This window comes from Megalobrama amblycephala, linkage group LG6 (assembly GCF_018812025.1).
Source record: "Megalobrama amblycephala isolate DHTTF-2021 linkage group LG6, ASM1881202v1, whole genome shotgun sequence".
Taxonomy (NCBI): domain Eukaryota; kingdom Metazoa; phylum Chordata; class Actinopteri; order Cypriniformes; family Xenocyprididae; genus Megalobrama; species Megalobrama amblycephala.
Genome location: NC_063049.1, coordinates 41859707 through 41878793, shown reverse-complemented (window position 1 = coordinate 41878793; position 19087 = coordinate 41859707). Strand labels below are relative to the sequence as shown.

General features: G+C 37.2%; 1 long non-coding RNA gene across 4 annotated transcripts in view; it reads left to right on the top strand.

Annotated features, from left to right (window-relative positions):
• The window catches only part of LOC125270755, a 113774-nt gene that overhangs the window by 35228 nt on the left and 59459 nt on the right, over nt 1-19087 (top strand). For all 4 annotated transcript variants that reach the window (XR_007185453.1, XR_007185450.1, XR_007185451.1 and 1 more), the window contains one exon: nt 2026-2142. This is a non-coding gene — a long non-coding RNA (uncharacterized LOC125270755). The remainder of the gene's footprint in view (nt 1-2025; nt 2143-19087) is intronic.

The following is a 19087-nucleotide window of genomic DNA, read 5'->3' as shown; positions in this document are numbered from 1 at the left end:
AATGTCTTGGTATGCTGAAGCATTAAGAGTTCCTTTCACTGGAACTAAGAGGCCAAGCCCAACCCCTGAAAAACAACCCCACACCATTATCCCCCCTCCACCAAACTTTACACTTAGCACAATACAGTTAGGCAAGTACCGTTCTCCTGGCAACCGCCAAACCCAGACTCGTCCATCGGATTGCTAGGCAGAGAAGCGTGATTGGTCACTCCAGAGAACACGTCTCCACTGCTCTAGAGTCCAGTGGCGGCGTGCTTTACACCACTGCATCCGACGCTTTGCATTGCACTCGGTGATGTAAGGCTTGGATGCAGCTGCTCGGCCTTGGAAACCCATTCCGTGAAGCTCTCTACGCACTGTTCTTGAGCTAATCTGAAGGCCACATGAAGTTTGGAGATCTGTAGCTATTGACTCTGCAGAAAGTTGGCGACGTCTGCGCACTGTGCGCCTCAGCATGCGCTGACCCCGCTCTGTGATTTTACGTGGCCTACCACTTTGTGGCTGAGTTGCTGTTGTTCCCAATTGCTTCCACTTTGTTATGATACCACTAACAGTTGACCGTGGAATATTAAGTAGTGAGGAAATTTCACAAATGGACTTATTGCACAGGTGGCAACCAATCACGGTACCAAGCTTGAACTCACTGAGCTCCTGAGAGTGACCCATTCTTTCACAAATGTTTGTAGAAGCAGTCTGCATGCCTAGGTGCTTGATTTTATACTCCTGTGGCCATGGAAGTGATTGGAACCTGAATTCAATGGTTTGGAGGGGTGTCCCAATACTTTTGTCAATATTGTGTATATCACGCAATTCTGACTTTATAACTCTCAATTGTGACTTTGTCAGTGAATTCTGACTAATTCACAATTGTGACTATATATCATGCAATTCTGACTAGAACTCACAATTGCGACTTTGCCTATAACTCTGAATTTATAACTTGCAATTCTGAGAAAAAAAGTCAGAATTGTGAAATAAAACGTTGCAATTATCTTTTTTATTTTTCATTCAGTGGCGGAAACAAGCTTCCATAATAACTGGAAAGGGCCCATGGATTTTAAAGGTTATTCATGGAACTATTGATGCCAATAAAGAACCTTTATTTTTTAACAATGCATATCAGTCTTTCTACCTCAATTTTAACTCAGTGTGTTGCTTGCAGTTTCTTTGTAATTCATTTTGAAATTTACTAGACATTTCTGAGTGAAAGTTGTTCCTACACCATTTTTTTCAATATATATGCATTTAACACTGCTGTCTGCGACCCTCAGAACACCTGTGACCCACCAGTTGAGAACCACTGGTTTAGGGGAAACAATTGGGATATTGAAGAGATCTCAATTGAGATTTTTTTTATTATTATTATTTCTTTTAGGAGGAATAGAGAAAGTACAAACGAATCGGCGAGGGAACAAAGAGAAAACACTTGAGGCGATCATTCCTGGCAGAGAGCTGGCAGCTCCTGTGCTTTCTTTCCCATTTTTTTTTTTTGTTTTCTTTTTTTCCTGTAATTTTAAAATGTTTCCCTCCACCTCCAGCAAAGTGCAATAACAGTGTACAGATTGCTTATGTCATCACATTTTGACAAACCTCCCAATCCAATTTGACCTTCATTTTCACCCATCTGCTTCCCCTTTATTTCACTGTTCCAGCACTCTTTCTATTTCTCCAGATTTCCCTTCCTGTCATTCAGTCGTTCCATTTTAATTCCTCCTTCTCGTCAGTAAATCTATATCATAACCTCTCATGTCTCGTACAGACATTTCATGCGGTTTCATGCGTTTTAGAGTCTGAGATCTGTAGACAGGAACTTGAACACTCGTTAGACGTTCAAATATGGTTCAGTTATTTCAAAATGTCCTCTTTTGGCAATGTGTCTTGTTTGGAGACAAAAACGATTTGATGTTTATCACTTTATTTCAACCACTATTTCAGGACTTATGTGACTGGCATCTAGTGTCTGTTTGAGCATTATACTTAACATTATGTTGCTGTTGAATTAATGCTGTGTTTTCTGAACTACAGGTGTGATTTCTGATGGAAACCACGAATTTAGACTCCGAAGAGCTCCGGTCGACACACAAGATTCGTTCTAAATCCTCTGACGGCATTTTTGGGCCATCGTAAAGGCTACTGCAAAAGGTAAGCAACGTATGGCACCATCAAACATACCTTCTCTTGGCATGGCAGCATGTATCCTTTGTGGATAGAGTGATCCAATAATGCAATTAGAATGCAATGCATTATTATTTTTGTGCTTATAGAGTGCTGTAGGGATGATGTATTTATAGGCAAACCCTGAAGTTAGCATCACATAAAACTCTGTTTTCACCATCTTAGGTGGAATATCACATTGTTATCTTTGGTATCACAAATTGTACTAAAGTTCAGTTAGGATGTTGCCTCAGTTTTAGGCCTTAAATAGCAAGGCAGCGCACACTATAGGTTTTAGAGCAGAGCAGTGACTGTATCTGTATTGGCAGTCCAAATGTGATATTTAATTTAGTATTTCTCTTCATAAATTGTCATTTCAAGTGTATGTGTGCTTCTATATTAACCCAGTTTTGGTATGAGTCAATCACTCATCTGAGGCAGCGATATCTGATTTTCATGTGTGATAAACAGAGCAGTGTGAGAAAACGAGAGACGCTTCCCATATCAAACAGACGCCTGTTTGCGCTGCAGTCGTTGTGAGAAACACTCACCGGGGGAGATAGAGACTGACATTTACCTGTGATTCTTCCAGTCGGGCCTGAAATGACAGAGCGCGTAATATGTTCAGGCCCTCAAAAAATGCCACTTCAGATCTGGAATCAATTTGCATTTCCCCCGAGCCCGGATAACACAGCCCTGTCAGAGGAGGATTTAGATCCGCCATCAATAATGATGTTACGGGAGAGGTTTGCGGAGGGGAGAGGGATCAAATTGAAAGACTGATGCTATATGTTTCAAATGATTGCCCTGTGAGCCGTGTGTTTATGTGTGTGTGGTTATTGGACGCGCTAGCGTAGCACACCCTATTAGCTCCCCTTGTTCTTTGCTCCAGGTTAAGACTAGCAGGAAAAGATGCATTAGAACTAAGAGATGAACATGTCAGCTGTTGCTTTTGAAAGACGCAATAAAGCGCAACACCAATATGTTAAAGTTAAAAAAACTTTATTTCTGAATGCTCTCTGAACGTTCTAAACATCCAGTTTTTTAAAAATGTTTTAAAATCGTTTTTTGGTTATGTGAACGTTAAAGGTACAATTTGTAAGATATTCGCAGTAAAATATCCAAAAACCACTAGGCTAGTGTTATATATTTTGTCCAGCTGATTACTAACAATATCTCTAATGTTTTCAACTACTTGTAAATCATGAGAAAATTCCCGTTCTAAACAGTGACACGGGGCAGTGCAGTCGCCTGTCAATGACGTCAGTTACCCTTTGTTACCGCCTTTACTGACGTAGAAACCACATGACAACAGTGTCGTGGACAAATGCGGAAGTAGTGTCTAGCGTCCAGCAAACCACTAGCTTGCTTCAAGCAGTTCCTTATTTACTTCTTGCACGTTTTATGGTGGATTGTGTTACTTATTTATGGAACATAATTACTGTTTACCATCTGCCGCTGGTTCTGTCGACAAGGACAGCTCCCGTAAACGTAAGCGTACAGGCCAACCAAACGACCCAAGAAGAGTTTGGGACAAGAGGAGAGAAAGAGCGAGGATCAATATCGGTGTTGCATTTTCTAGATGGAGAGAGCTTCGCGACAAACTTCACCTAGAAAGAGATGCCGATCTCGCTTGTGTTTTACTCGACAGGTGAGTTGTTTTGATTCGTATCTTTACAGAAAACGTATGCCATTATAACGATCAACACGATTAGTATTATGGGGCATACACGCCAAACGCGGGGCATCGCGTCTGATCCATAGTATATACATTTATAAAACTTTACCTCATCCGTTAAATCCATGATTTATCTTTCCGTCTGATTGATGGCCATCAGTGGTTGGGTAGAAGACAACAAATCCCATCATTCCACGCACCTTCTTAGCGTCATCAAACCACGCGATTGTTATTGTTTTGGTAGTGCGCCCTCTAGTGGCAAGTCCTACAAATTGTACCTTTAAGGGAACATTTTTATCATATTTTAATCATTATGGGAACGTTATTTCTCGGAACATTCTGAAAAAGTAGTAACAAATGTTTGGTGAACATCAAACTAAACATTTAAGGTAAAAAAGTTCCATGAAAGATGTGGTTTTGAGAACATTATCAAAGAATAGATAACTTTAAATGAATGTTCTAATGTTACTAGAAGATTTTTTGTTCATAACTTTGAGAGAACCTTTCCAGAACATTCTGAAAATGTTCTCTGTTTGCTAGGATTGTTTTATTCCCCATTTTTTTCCCATTAATTTTCTCTGAAGGCATTCAAAAAAATCTTCAATAAAGATTTGGTTCAATTTTTAATGAAGTATTTGAAATTTGGCAAAAAGACCGAATGAATTACTCATCCCATGATGTGTAATCAAATTATTACAATAAAACCATTGTCTTTTATAATTAACTATTGACTTTCAAATAGGGTGGATAAAATAATATATTGTTTTAATAGGCTATAGTAGTGTTATGCGTAGGCACCTATTGTATCCATTGGAGTTCTTCTTCTTCCGCTCTGGAAGTCTATGGCAGCCCATAGAACCACTTGCAGGAGTTATGAAATTTGGTACTCTGATAGAGGCCAGTCTTAACTGTCACCATAGCAAATTTGGAGTTTCTAACTCAATCCCTCTAGCGCCACCAACTGTCCAAACTTTCACTTATATTTATGCTAATAACTTTTGAACTGTAAGGGCTAGAAACAATATTATTTTTTCCTCTGATACCTTGGCTCAAGACGATTTGATTGGGCCATATAATATCCCACCATTTTGAATTTTCAGAAAAACATACTCCTCCTAGGCCATCACTCAGATTTTCACGAAAACTGAACCAGATCATCTTCAGACCATGCCGACAAAAAATTGTGGAATTGTTGTTTTGTCAAACTGTTTGCATAAAATGTGCGAACGAATTTAAAGTAGCGTTTGCGAAAATAGACATAAGACTCTATTTCCTCAACGCTTTATTGTATTGTATTTACTGTAAAAGTGGTCTTGTTAGATTCGGGGCATCATGCCAAGTCAAATGATGTTCCCATTTTGGGCGTAGACGTATTTTATAGTAAAATGCTGTATTTTACGAACACATTAACGCATCATTACGAAACTCTGTATGGGTCATTGGCACGATGCCCTGAAGGAGTCTGAGGAGTTTCGGACCAGCACCACCTAGTGGTGAAAAATTATTTACATGCTTATAACTTTGGATGTAGATGACTTATTTTCATGGGAGTCATCTCCTTTGATTCCTGAATACTTGCTGAGTCCAACGATACCAAGCATGCTAGGTTTCGCCTTATGGTTAGTACAACGTTGTGATTTAGCATTTAAACAACATTTACGAATGAAACCGTTAATCCGATCGAGATGAAACCACTGTAGGAAAATCGAAAACATAGGATGTTGACTATATGTTAATGGACAAATGTCAAAATTTTCGTAGTAAGTGGCAAAAAAATGTCAGGTTTCAAAGTCAGGTGTGGGTAATTTTTTATGTGTTCATACATATAAATGTCTGTAACTCCTAAACAAAATGATTTTGCAATTAATTTTGCAATTAAACAACTTTTTAAAACTTTTTTTTGTTTTGTTTAAATGTTAACGTTTCATCATTTAACATTCCTGCGCTACAACACCAAGGTCATGTATAATGTATACTTTGAATGCAATGGAAGTCCCTTTGGATAAAAGCGTCTGCTGGATAAAATGCATAAATGTAGCTTAAAATCATGGTCACAGTAGGTCTGCTTTGAAAGGTTTATACGTTTTATCTCTACAAATCAGTTCCACTATGGGGAAAATGAATGGGATTTTGACTTCTGGAACATTACTGTTGTGCTCAATAGAAAAATGAGTAATTAAACAGCGGGAAAACAATAACCAGAGATTCTTTTGCTCTTTTACACCAATTTCTATATTTGAAATGACCTACAATCAATAAAAGTGCTAAGTATTACAGTCAATTAGGGATTTCCAAATAGTAATTAAGATATTAATAAGAATCTACACTATCAGTGTTTGAGCCGGAATGCTGTAACAACTTCATTTATTGTTGTAATTAAAATGTTACTTGGATATTCGAATCTTAAAAAAAAAAAAAAGATGGATAATTGCCACTGAATTAGAACAGAAAATTGTGTCACTCTACAGATCAAGAAAAAGAGGCTTTATTAAGACATAACTTTTAAATAATGGGCCACTCTTTGGTTTCTTGACATTAATGAGGATATTTATTGCGCAGTGGCAGAGGAACAGGTATCAGCTGTTATCAGCACATCATTAAGTTCTTCCTGAGCTGCCGTTCTCAGCACGCTAAAGGGGAACTACATGACACTTTGGCCACTTTGTGAAAATGTGCAGCCAATGAGGGATGATGGTATGATTATCTGGCATGTTCCATCCTATGCGATGGGGGTCGTTCTTGTGTTTATGAAATGACAGGGAGAGGAAGCTGACCTCAAGCCATTGGTGTTTGGATGGATATCATTGCCGGCCTCTTATCAGTGTGAGATTGGGACGATCCATTTGTTCAGGGTAAATTTAGGGAGAATCAGTTGTTGTTTGGGTTTGGCTGGTTTGTTTAGTCATTTAGTCCCTGCTTGTAACTACATTGGCTATATTTACATGCACGCTTATAATGTGATTAAGGCAATACTGTGGTGTGAATACTGTGATTATTATCCATAACCAAAGTAAAATATGAAGAGCACTCATGCATGATCATTATGAATGTTGGAAACGCTTATTAGGAGAGATTTTAGCCAACAAACAGGCCTCCTGCATTTGAATTTAACATTTCCCCCGGCTTCACAGACAAGGCTTAAGCCTAGTCCCAGACTAAAATGCATGTTTTAACTGAAAGCAACCTGCACAGATATATCTTAAAATATGTCAGTGGCATTGTTTTGTCTTAAGATTCACACCAGAAATGTTTTTTTTTCCTAAGGCATGTTTATAAAAGCTATTTAAATATCCTAATTGAACTAAGGCCGAATCCAGACTTAATCTAAGCCCTGTCTGTGAAATCAGGCTGTGTTGTAGATTAATTCACAACTGAATTCACCCTTCGCCGGGAGTTTGATTTGAACAATCATAACGCCAAATCCACCTTTTGTCCGACAGACAAACCAGACAGGGAAGTTAGTAGATTAACGTTGGTGGACTTGAACTTGAAAAATGGTGTATTGACATCTTTCCGCGGTTGAAACAACATACCTTCTGATGTTCATTCATGTTTATTTCGTGCAATAACTAGGAAAAGATGCTCGGTTTACGTGTCGCTTGAACTGAGGCGCTACATCGATCTGTCACGAAACATTAAAGAGGCACAAAACTGTATTCATTGTTTGAATTTCTTTAAAAAAATGACAAAATTTGAAAGCTGAGACTTTGTTTCATATTAAAAGTTAACCTGCTCTGTCTTGTCTGTTGGCGCGTTGTCTTTGCGAGGGGTCAATGACAGAATAGCAGTAAAATAACCAAACCTAGACCTAACTTTTAAAATAAAATAACTTTTAAAATAAAATAAGGCAAGCCTATTATGCTGCGTTCACACCAAACGCGAATAGAGCGTCAAATTCGCGTCTACCGCGTCTAGTTTGCCGCTTGAACATTTTGAATGCATTCGCGCGTCTAGAGCGAAATAGACCGAGGCGAAATACGCTTCTTGTGGGAGGGGCAAGTGCTAGGCGGTTGTCTGTTTGCAAGATGGCTGATGTTGATCGTGCGTTCATCGAGAGAGCTACCGCTTTGTATTCGTGGGTCTATAAACGTGTACATGACTCAAAAGTGAAATGTGTATTTACAACTTACCAGGTAGCCCAATCTCCTCACTGACACTCTTCCAAGCGAGGTCCTTTTTATTCCTGTCTCTATAGAAGTATGAACTTGTGTCATAAATCTCTGGGTGACTGCTCACTGATAATATCAGTCGTTCCTCCTTTTTGAATGAGTGACACCGGGCGGGCCTGCCCCCACAGCAGCAAGCAGGCTCCTGATTGGTTAACACGGCACGAATTTGCACCAAAGTTCAAATTTTTCAACTTGGGCGTCAGACGCGAATTCGCGTCAAACACGTAAATGCACAAAAAGCACCATTCGCGCGGAACGCTCAATTCGCGTCATTCGCGCAAACTAGACGCGCAAATTTGCGTCTTCCGCGCTAAACGCCTCATTCGCGCCGCGAGACCTCCAGACGCGCGTAAACGCGTCTTTACATTGACTTAACATTGAAATCATTCGCACTAGACGCTCTATTCGCGTTTGGTGTGAACACAGCATTACAGTCAATTTGTTAACTCAACTAACACTGAAAAATGTAAAAACTTTTGCTCATCTAATTTTAAATTTGTTTAGCAGCGACACAATTCCCTTTTTGCATTTTTTCTCTTTCCGGAAAACTGGACAAACCCAACGATTGGGTTAAATGTTTGTTCTGGGCAGTTTTATTAAACCCAACTATTGTTTAAAAATTACTGTATGTCTGGCTTAAAGTGAACCCAAAATAGATTGGAAATTAAAAAGTAGACACATAATTACTAGAGGCATCGATAATAATCAAAAGGTGAACATTTACTAATAAGCCATTTAATAAATGTTTATTGTTTAATTATTTATTAAACTTATTAACAAATGTTCATTTCTTAAACATTTTAATTATTTTGGGTTAATTTTAAGCAAGCAATGCAGTAATTTTTAAACAATAGTTGAGTTAAATAAAACTACCCAGCAGGTTGAGCAAACATTTAACCCAAGCGCTGGGTTTGTCCATTTTCAACCCAACTTGAGTTGTTTTTAACCCAGCATTTTTACGAGTGTAAAATTGACTAGAAAATAGCATGTTGGAATATGCAGGATGAGTCCTTCAGTGTGCACAGGAATGAAAACTGCACTCGTTTAATGAGATTTTTTAACCCCCCCGTTATGTGCAAATTTCAGCAATGTTTTTGTGTGTTGTCAAATTGCTATCAGACATCATCAATTGGGTAAAAATGTGTACAGGCATTTTGTAAACTCTGTACCACAAGATGCGAATGTTTATGAATTCTTCTAATAAATACAATTAGCATATTTTTCAGAGATGTCAAAGGAGTCAATTTGACCCTAGACATTACAGGGACATGCCGTTCACGTCCGTGTAGCAAGTGTTGTTCCTGTAGACACAGGAAGCAGAAAGCATCCGACATGACTCAGTTTTAAACTCCTCCCCCGAATGCATCCGGCAGGTATTTTCGCCGATCGGCAAGGCTAAGCGAGGTTGACGTCAAACACATCTATACACATCGCAACCGCTGCGAACTCAGCTCTCTCAAAATTCAGCAGGTTGACCCTTCGACCCTTACCCAGACACCTCTTCTCCTCCGTGATGGAGGAGTGAAGGTTGTGCGTTTTTAACTCTATGCAGTGAAGTCAAGTGCTAATTGGAGGTGGGCAGTTTGTCGGTTTGACTGGAGGCCACAGCCACCTGCTCTCGCTCTCTCTCTGCAAACACACACACATGCAGCTCTCACGTTCTGCATGCACTTATGCCTTTGCTCACACAGTCAGTCCTGCCTGCAGCTAGACAGCAGCCTCAGTGGTCTCGCATCCCTGTTTGGGCCGAGCAGCTATTCCATATCGATTTTTTGGAAGCTCTTTAAATGCATTTATAAATGCACGAGTGTGAGAGCGTAGTCGGCTGCTTTTTGCAGACACTTTTTTTGTTTCTCATATACATATATATGTGTGTATGTGTGTGTGTGTGTGTGTGCATTTTTGTGACATATCAGGACACAAATTTGTATAATGACATGGGTATGACCTAGGTATTTCAAGGAGAGGGCGACTTATGAGGACATTACCCCATGTCTTCATTTTTTCAAAAGGCTTATAAATCATACAGAATGAGATTTTTTTTGAGAAAGTAAAAATGTGCACAGTTTCCTGTAATCGGTAGGTTTAGGTGTAGGGTTGGAGTAGGGCGATAGAAAATACGGTTTGTACAGTATAAAAACCATTACGCCTATGGAATGTCCCCACAATTCACAAAAAACAAACCTGTGTGTGTGTGTGTGTATAAACAGCAAATAGATTGATAATATTGGATATTACAAAATCTATTAAGAACATTTCTGGGTCAAATCCTCAAAAATGGCCTACTACATTTTTAGATTTTTCTTGAAACTAATGCACTGAGATTGTTTAAAATTATTGCATTATTTTCATAATTCTCATTCTGAGTAGAGATTTTCTTTGTAGTAATAAAGTAATTACAGCAAGAAACACTAAAATAATGTTGTTGTTTTTTTAAATCTAAATTGCGTAATTGTCATAAATGATTATATATATATATATATATATATATATATATATATATATATATATATATATATATATAAGCAGACCCTAAAGTGTAACCATATATATATATATATATATATATATATATATATATATATATATATATGGTTACACTTTTGGGTCCAATTCTCACTTTTAACTAACTATTAACTACGACTTTTGTCTCAATAAACTCCTAATTACTGCTTATTAATATTAAGGTAGTTGTTAAGTTTAGGTATTGGTGTAAGATTATGGGATATAGAATATGGTCATGCAGAAAAAGGCAGTAATATGTGCTAAATAAGTACTAATAAACTGCCAATATCCTTGTAATATGCATGCTAATAAGCAACTAGTTAATAGTGAGAATTATAAATATGTATATATATATATATATATATATATATATATATATATATATATATATGTGTGTGTGTGTGTGTGTGTGTATATACATATATATGTATGTATGTTTGTATGTACGTATATACATACACATATATACACAGACACACACACACACCCACATATGCATATATACATTATATGTATGTCAGGGATATATATATATATATATATATATATATATATATATATATATATATATATATATATATATATATATATATATATATATATATATATATATATATGGAGGCTGTTTTTTTATACCTGGACATGTTCTTGAGAGGTTGATATTTAACAATATATACAGTAATATTCACCCAAAAATAATATATATATTCAAGTTACACAATTCTATATAATTTTAAAATGAATTTCTATAATCACAATCATCACAATGTGCTAAAATATGAAATATAAACTTTATGACATGTGACTACAATAAACCTGGTAAGAGAGAAAAAAGCATGCGCATGTTTGCAAACGTGTTGGAGTGCAAGAGAACTATTGCCGGCACATTGTCTGATTTTATCAAGTAATTGCAGTAGTCCTCAGATGTGGTAAGGCAAAGTACACATAAAAAAGCATGCTCCTCTTTTTTATATCATGCACTTACACACACACATACACAAACCATTAACAAATCCTTCACTTTTTTTTCCCGGAACACACACGCACACACAGGCGTCAGGGATTGTGTGTATGGCTTGTTAGAAATGAGGAGATAAAACTTAGCATAGTGCTCCCAATTAGTGCAGCAGTGACCATGCGCTGTCTCAGACTAACGCGCTCTCCTGACGGCACGCGGGAGACGGAGCGCGCAGACGTGTGCGGAGGGCGAGAGAGAGCGATAGTGGAAGAAAAGAGGGTCGTGGGGGAGAGAAAGAGAGAGAGGGAGAGAGATGAAAACGGCTTAAGCATTCATTCTGAGTAGAGAGACAGGTCCTATTAACATTTAACAGCATTTGTGCAACTTGGTGCGGAGGTTATGATGCAAATGAAGGAGAATTAAAAGTGGCCAGGGGTTTGGCATTGATGGATTGCAGTCTGGCAGCTCTCACACTTTCCAGTGTCCATCAGAGGCGATTACTATGTAATTAAAGCTTATTTCTGGACTCTCCGGCGCATAATTACTTTGTGAATGTAACCATCATCTAAAAGCTAGAGAAAACGCTTTAGCGTTTAGTTGGCCAGTCATTTCCGCTGGCTTGTGTCAGATATAGCCATCAGACGGTGCAAAAGAACTGTCACTTTTAATAAGAGGCAAAAAATTAAATGAAACAGTATGCTTATTACCGAAAAATTAGGCTTTCAAGAGTCCTTTCTGTGATTTGCATAATTTATTCTTCTCCCCCCTCCTCCTCCTCGCCCGGAGCTTTAGGCAATTTCCCTCACATTTAAATCGATTGCACATTTAAGGCTACTTAAAGAAAATTATCACTTTGCATATTTTAATTGTTATGAAGGAAGTGATTTGAGAGAGGTCCGCGCCTCATCCTCTTGAGCGGTGCGTGTGCGCGCGAGAGAGAGAGAGACGCGCGGCGCCGGGCGCTGTGGCGTCAGATAACCTCCGAGTTCACAGACTTTCCACTCCACTTTCATCAGAATGCTAATGAGGAAGCTAACGCTAGGACAAGTGGATCTTTGATATTTACAAAATAGGCCCTAATAACTGGAGTGTAATTTGTTTCACACAACTTTAGTTTTTCCTCTTTTCTTATCACCATTTATATTTCATTTCTTTTTTTTCTTTTTGGCTAGAAATAAAACAGAATAAAGTTCACAGACTTTCCACTCCACTTTCATCAGAATACTAATGAGGACACTCAGACTAGTGGATCTTTGATATTTACAAAATTTAGGTCCTAATAACTGGAGTCTAATTTGTTGTACACAACTTCTTTTTTTTTTTTTTTTCCACCCCCACTTACTTTTTATTTGTGTATGCATGTATTTGGTCAGTTGTTTTAGTGCAGAAATAGACTTTCTGCTTCATTTTAATCAGAATGCTAATGTAGAAGTTAATGTTAGTATAAGTGGATCTTTACAAAATACGTTGAATTGTATATTTTTTTGTTTTCTTTTCCCCTGATCTTTTTGTTTTTGTTTTTCTGTTTCAATTTTACCAGTCATACATTGACATTCATCATGCTAATCAGGAAGCTGATATTGATATTCACAAAACAGGCCCTAATAATTGTGTAATTTTATGCAGTTTTTACTTGGCTAGTGCTTGGACAAGAGGATCTTTGATGGGCCTATTTACAAACCCCAATACATGAAGTGTAATTTTTTTTAATGCTCAACTTTTCCTGTTTTCTAATTAAAGTGGATCTATTATGACCCTTTTCACATTATAGCTTGTCAAATTTGCCCCTATTTGGGTGTGAGCAAAAATACACAGTTTTTGTGTGTGTCCCTTTAAATGCAAATGAGCTGCTGCTCCCGGCCCCCTTTCCAGAAGAGGGCGGAGCTTTAACAGCTCAACAACAACAAAGCTGGAGAATCTCACGCAGCCAAAATGAGGATTGTCAGTAACGGTGTTCAGCCTTACATTGTTCAAACCGGAGTCGACACTGATGGAGAGACTCAGGAAGAAGTTACAACTTTTAGAATGAAACTGGACGTTTCTGAATGGTTAGTGGATAAATTTATGTAGTTGCTGTGGAGTTGATTCAACTCATCCACTAGCATGTGCCGTCATGTTCATCTTTTGTGCAAGTCCAGTGTTGAATTGACCCTCGTTTGTGAAGCAGTCCGGTGTAAAATGACGGCATGACAACAACACTCTACTACAACAACTCTTCCTCTTCTCTAAAGCAGCCCAACATGGCCCCGCCCCCTTTGTTGTGTATTCTCGGGGGCGTGGTTTATGTAAATTCTGGGGTTAGTGATGTCACCAACCCAGGAAGAAGTTTGTTGTAGTCCCTACCAGCCGTTTGTTGTAGTCCTTAAAACGCAATTTCTGTAAAAGAAAATATCTCCCTTTGCATTGAACTTTGAGCATTGAACTATTATTAGATTAGGGTCCAGTTCTCACTATTAACTATGATTTTTGCTTCAATAAACTCCTAATTACTGCTTATTAATAGTTAGTAAGGTAGTTAAGTTTAGGTATTGGTAAGGGATGTAGAATAAGGTCATGCAGAATAAGGCATTAATATGTGCTTTATAAGTATAAACAGCATATATCCTACTAATATGCATACTAATAAGTTGATCGTGACAATTGGACCCTAAACTAAAGTGTTACCTATCTATTTTGTTGGTTCCATTTTATATTAAGTGGCCTTAACTACTATGTACTTACATTTAAATTAATCATTTGATACAATGCACTTATTATGTTTTTACATTGTACTTATATTTTAAAAACACCTGCATGTAATTACATCTGTAATTAATTTCTGTAATTACATTTATAGTTACACTGTTGACCCATCCCTTAACCCTAACCCCTACCCTTAAACCTACCCATACCACCAAAGCTTTCCCTAACCTTACACGTATCCCACCTCAATAGCAGCAAAAGTGTTTTTCAATACAATATGAACACAATAAGTACATTGTACTTATTTTTTGATGTAAGTACATAGTAGTTAAGGCCACTTAATATAAAGTGGGACCATTTTGTTTTTAAAATATATAATATTAAGTGCACTCACAGATACATACAGGGATCTCACACACATTGTTCTAAAGGCTCACTTACACAAAAACACACCAGCGATCAATATGAGGAAGGAAGAGTTTTATATCCGTCTCTGTTTGTTTGAAACTGAGAAACAAAGGAAAGTGAATCTCTCATTCATCATACTAAAACTGATGACAGCAAACAGAGGCCTGCACTTTGATTTTACAGACCGTCTGTGTGAAAGGAAACGTTCTGGAAATGTTCTCTATCGAACGTTGAACTACAAAAAAAGAGATCAGTGTAATTGAGACCTTATAGAAGGGAATAAAACACGTGTACTTTTTGGACTAAAGCGTGCTGTATTGTATTGTATAAAAAAAAATCGATGTGTTCTAATCAGGTTACGGTGGCATCCATTTGTCATTCATAAAATAAATGGTAGTTTTGCATTGTTAATCCAATTTTGTGAAAAATATCTTAACTGTTGCAGACTGGTTTAATGAGTCAAGAAAGAGAAAGGAAATCACGGTTGATGTTTCCATTAATTCATCACTCTGAACATGAAAGGTCAAGCAGCATTACGTTATGCTTTGTTGTAGACTGCACAGTTTAACAAATAGGCATTCATAGAGAATTTGTGGTAACACTTTACTTTATTTGTTAACATTAGTTAATGCATTAACTAACGAGAATATATATATATATATATATATATATATATATATATATATATATATATTTACAGTTTTTATTAACCTTTTATTAACCTGTTATTTTGAATAAGTGTTCACAGTGCATTAACTGATGTTAACAGATGCAACTTTTGATCTTAAAAATATATATGCAAATGTTGAGATTAACTTTAACTCAGATTAATAAATGTAGCAGAAGTATTGTTCATTGTTAGTTCATGTTAACTAATATTAGCAAATGAAACTATTGTAAAGCTTTACCAAATTTACATATTTGCAGAAGGCCTAAATATTATACAATAAGGTTCCATACAGGAAGTGACAGGAATACATTATTAAAATCAAAAGTTGTATGCTACTAATATTATTTAACAGACCTGATAACAAACTAACAATTAACAGTTGTTTTTATCAATTAGCATTGACAGATTAATAAATATTGTAACAAATCTAGTGCTAGTTAGTACATTAACTCTTTCCCCACCATTCCCTGCTTTAGGGTAGGGTAGCAATCTCTCACCACGAGTTACAAACGACTTTATATTCTTTCATGCTAGAGTTGTACAAATGAGGGAACTTTCTAACCCTTTTGCACAATCTGTAGTCTAGGCCTCCACTGTCGCTGTAGCTTGCATGTGTTCCGGTCTGTTCTGGTTATGCAGTTTTTCTTTGATTACCTTGTGAATCGACGCCCCCAGGGCACGGTTGCCACCTTGTGGATAAGCTAATTACTGCAAAGAAAACTAAATGCGCATATGCGATCTGTGCGTACAAAAATCAGTGGTTCAGAACGCCATAGTCACATGATTTCAGCAGTTTGGCGGTTTGACACGCGGTCCGAATCATGATTCGACACAAAAGATTCATAACACTCCGAAGCTTAATGAAGCAGTGTTTTGAAATCGGCCATCACTAAATAAGTTGTTATTTTGTTTTTTTGGCGCACCAAAAATATTCTTGTAACTTTATAATATTAATATTGAGCCACTGTACTCACATGAACTGATTTAAATATGTTTTTAGTACATTAATGGATCTTGAGAGAGGAAATGTCATTGCTGGCTATGCAGGCCTCACTGAGCCATCGGATTTCATCAAAAATATCTTAATTTGTGTTCCGAATTTGAACAAAGGTCTTACGGGTGTGGAACGGCATGCGGGTGAGTAATTAATGACATTATTTTCATTTTTGGGTAAACTAACCCTTAAATGTAATGAACAGAAATGAATACTATGAAAGTATTCATTTCAAAAGACAAAAATAGGAGATGAAATCTTTCGTGTCATACTTACCAAGAAATTTAGATGGACAGTATTTTTATCTCATCTATATGGATTCTGTCCTACATTCTGAGTTTGATTGTAGGTCATTATTACCTTAAAGTTTGTTTTAATAATTCATTATTATTGCACATTATTGTTTATTAGCCTAATCATTTGAATCAATAAAATATAAAGCGCTAAATGTATTGAACACAGAGCTGAGCGACACAAATGTGTGACACCTCAGCTGTGACATTAAGGATGAGCTTAAGGCAAAATAAAAACTGACCAGAGACTTTTGATCGTGCTAAAGCCTCCTGATTAGAAGCTCGCATCAGTCGATGCATGACTCAGCAACACTAGCCGTATCGGCTGCCACACCGTGACCTATATCGAAGGAAAGGAGACTCGCAGACATCAACAGCACAGTTGCAGAATTAATTGCATTTTAATGAACACTGAGGCAACCTTCCAGATATTTGAAATAAAACGAGAATGTACAGTCAAATGAGAAAGAAATTACACGTCTCCCATTAATGTCAGATTCTGAAGGCGTTTGCGTGAATTTATCTTCCCACGAAGAGGCCCACGTCATAAACACACACGGCATGTGACTCCAGCAATGTGTGTTTGAGGTCCGCTCGCTGCCTTTCTCTATTTAAGACATAAATTACAAATGTGAACACGAGACGCCTCAATAAAAAGTACATCTCATCGTCCCCTCGTTGCGATTTGGCCCGAGCGCGTTCCCTGCGTTTCTCTGGAGGACCCTGTTGAATTGCATCCATTAAGAGAGAGTATTTTAACATGTACAGCCATGGAAATGACACACAGCTCTTTACAAATGAAACAGCCATGGGCACCAAATGCACCAACTTCCCAATGTTAATTGTACTGCAGCTTCCCACGCACAGACCATCCAACTACATAATTATGCCATCAAAAAAAAAAAAAAAAAAAAAAAAAATCCAGTGCATTAATGGAATGTCTTATTCGAAATGAAGAATAATGAAATATCACAAACAATGGAAACTGTATTTAAGAAATGCAGCAAATGGTTTTGGAAACAGATGCTAATGGTCATCTTTCAGAAGCGTAATTACTGGGTAGCATCAGGACGACTGTGGAAACGTGCCGCTTAAACTCCAGGTATTGTGCTTTAAAAGCTTTAGTTTTGTTTAATGCAGAAGTGCTCAGCCTTTTAAATGGGCTGTGCTGTAAAAACTTCAACAAATAACACTTTCAGTGCTAGGGCTGGGCAATACAATGAATAGTCAATAAATTCACAATGCTTAAGGCTGACAGTTAAATGTTGTGATGATTTTTAAGATGTCAGACTAGTTTTGCAATACATTTCAGTAGCGAAAACAAGATTTTTCAAAAAATCAGTTCACATTGTCTTTTAAAATAAATCATTTCAAAAACCTAATTTACTTTTTGTTTACACCCTGTCCCAAAGTCTGTTTTTTTTTTTTTTTTTCACAGTATATCATATATACTTTGCAATATGTACATTTAAACAGGCTGAAAAATAAAGATTGAAAGTAATCGTTCACCCAAAAATGAAAATTATCCCATGATTTACTCACCCTCAAGCCAAAAGTTCAGGTTCAATACAAGCTAAGCTCTACTGACAGCATTTGTGGCATAATATTGATTACTATAGCATATAATTTGGACTAATCCCTCAATTTTTTCCCCTCAAAATTCAAAGTTACAGTAACACTTACATTGGAAGTAAACAGGTCAAGAGTTTTGGAGGGTTTAAAAGCAGTTTTGTCTCAGCTCTTGCATAATTTATGCATGTACATTTAAACAGGCTGAAAAATAAAGATTGAAAGTAATAGTTCACCCAAAAATGAAAATTATCCCATGATTTACTCACCCTCAAGCCAAAATGTCAGAAGAATTTGATATTGAGATGGTTGCACAGCCCTATTTGTTTGAACTGCGAGAGGCGTCTAAGCTTACGATACTCCTACATCCTGCGTCATACAGGGGTTACTCTTTTGGCGCAAGTCGACTTGCCTAGGCCATCTGAGTTATTTTAGTTTATAAAGTTTTAAATATGGATATTTTTCTTACAAAAATGCATCGCTTCGCTTCAGAAGGCCTTTATTAACCCCCTGGAGCTGTGTGGATCTCTTTTATGATGGATGGATGCACTTTTTTGGACTTCAAAATCTCAACCCCTATTCACTCCCATTATAAAGCTTGGAAGAGCCAGAATATTTTTTAATATGACTCAGATTGTGCGCGTCTGAAAGAAGATAGTCATATACACCTAGGATGGCTTGAGGGTTAGTAAGTCATGGGATCATTTTCATTTTTGGGTGAACTAACTCTTTAAAGGTAGGGTAGGCAATTTCGGAGAGGCTAGCAATAGCAAGCTAGCTTTGAAAGCATAATGCTGTGTTCACGCCATGTCGTAATTACCGTAAATAAAAGATGACAACACGTGACGGTCTAATTGGAGCTCAAATGCAGACTTTTCTACATTTCTCTTGCACTATTAACTTTAAAATAAATCTCAAGTCGTAGCTCTAAAGTTGTCTAGAGTCTAAAGTTGTAATTACGAGTTCTACGATCACGTGAATGGTTTTTACAAGTCAGCGTAGTTATA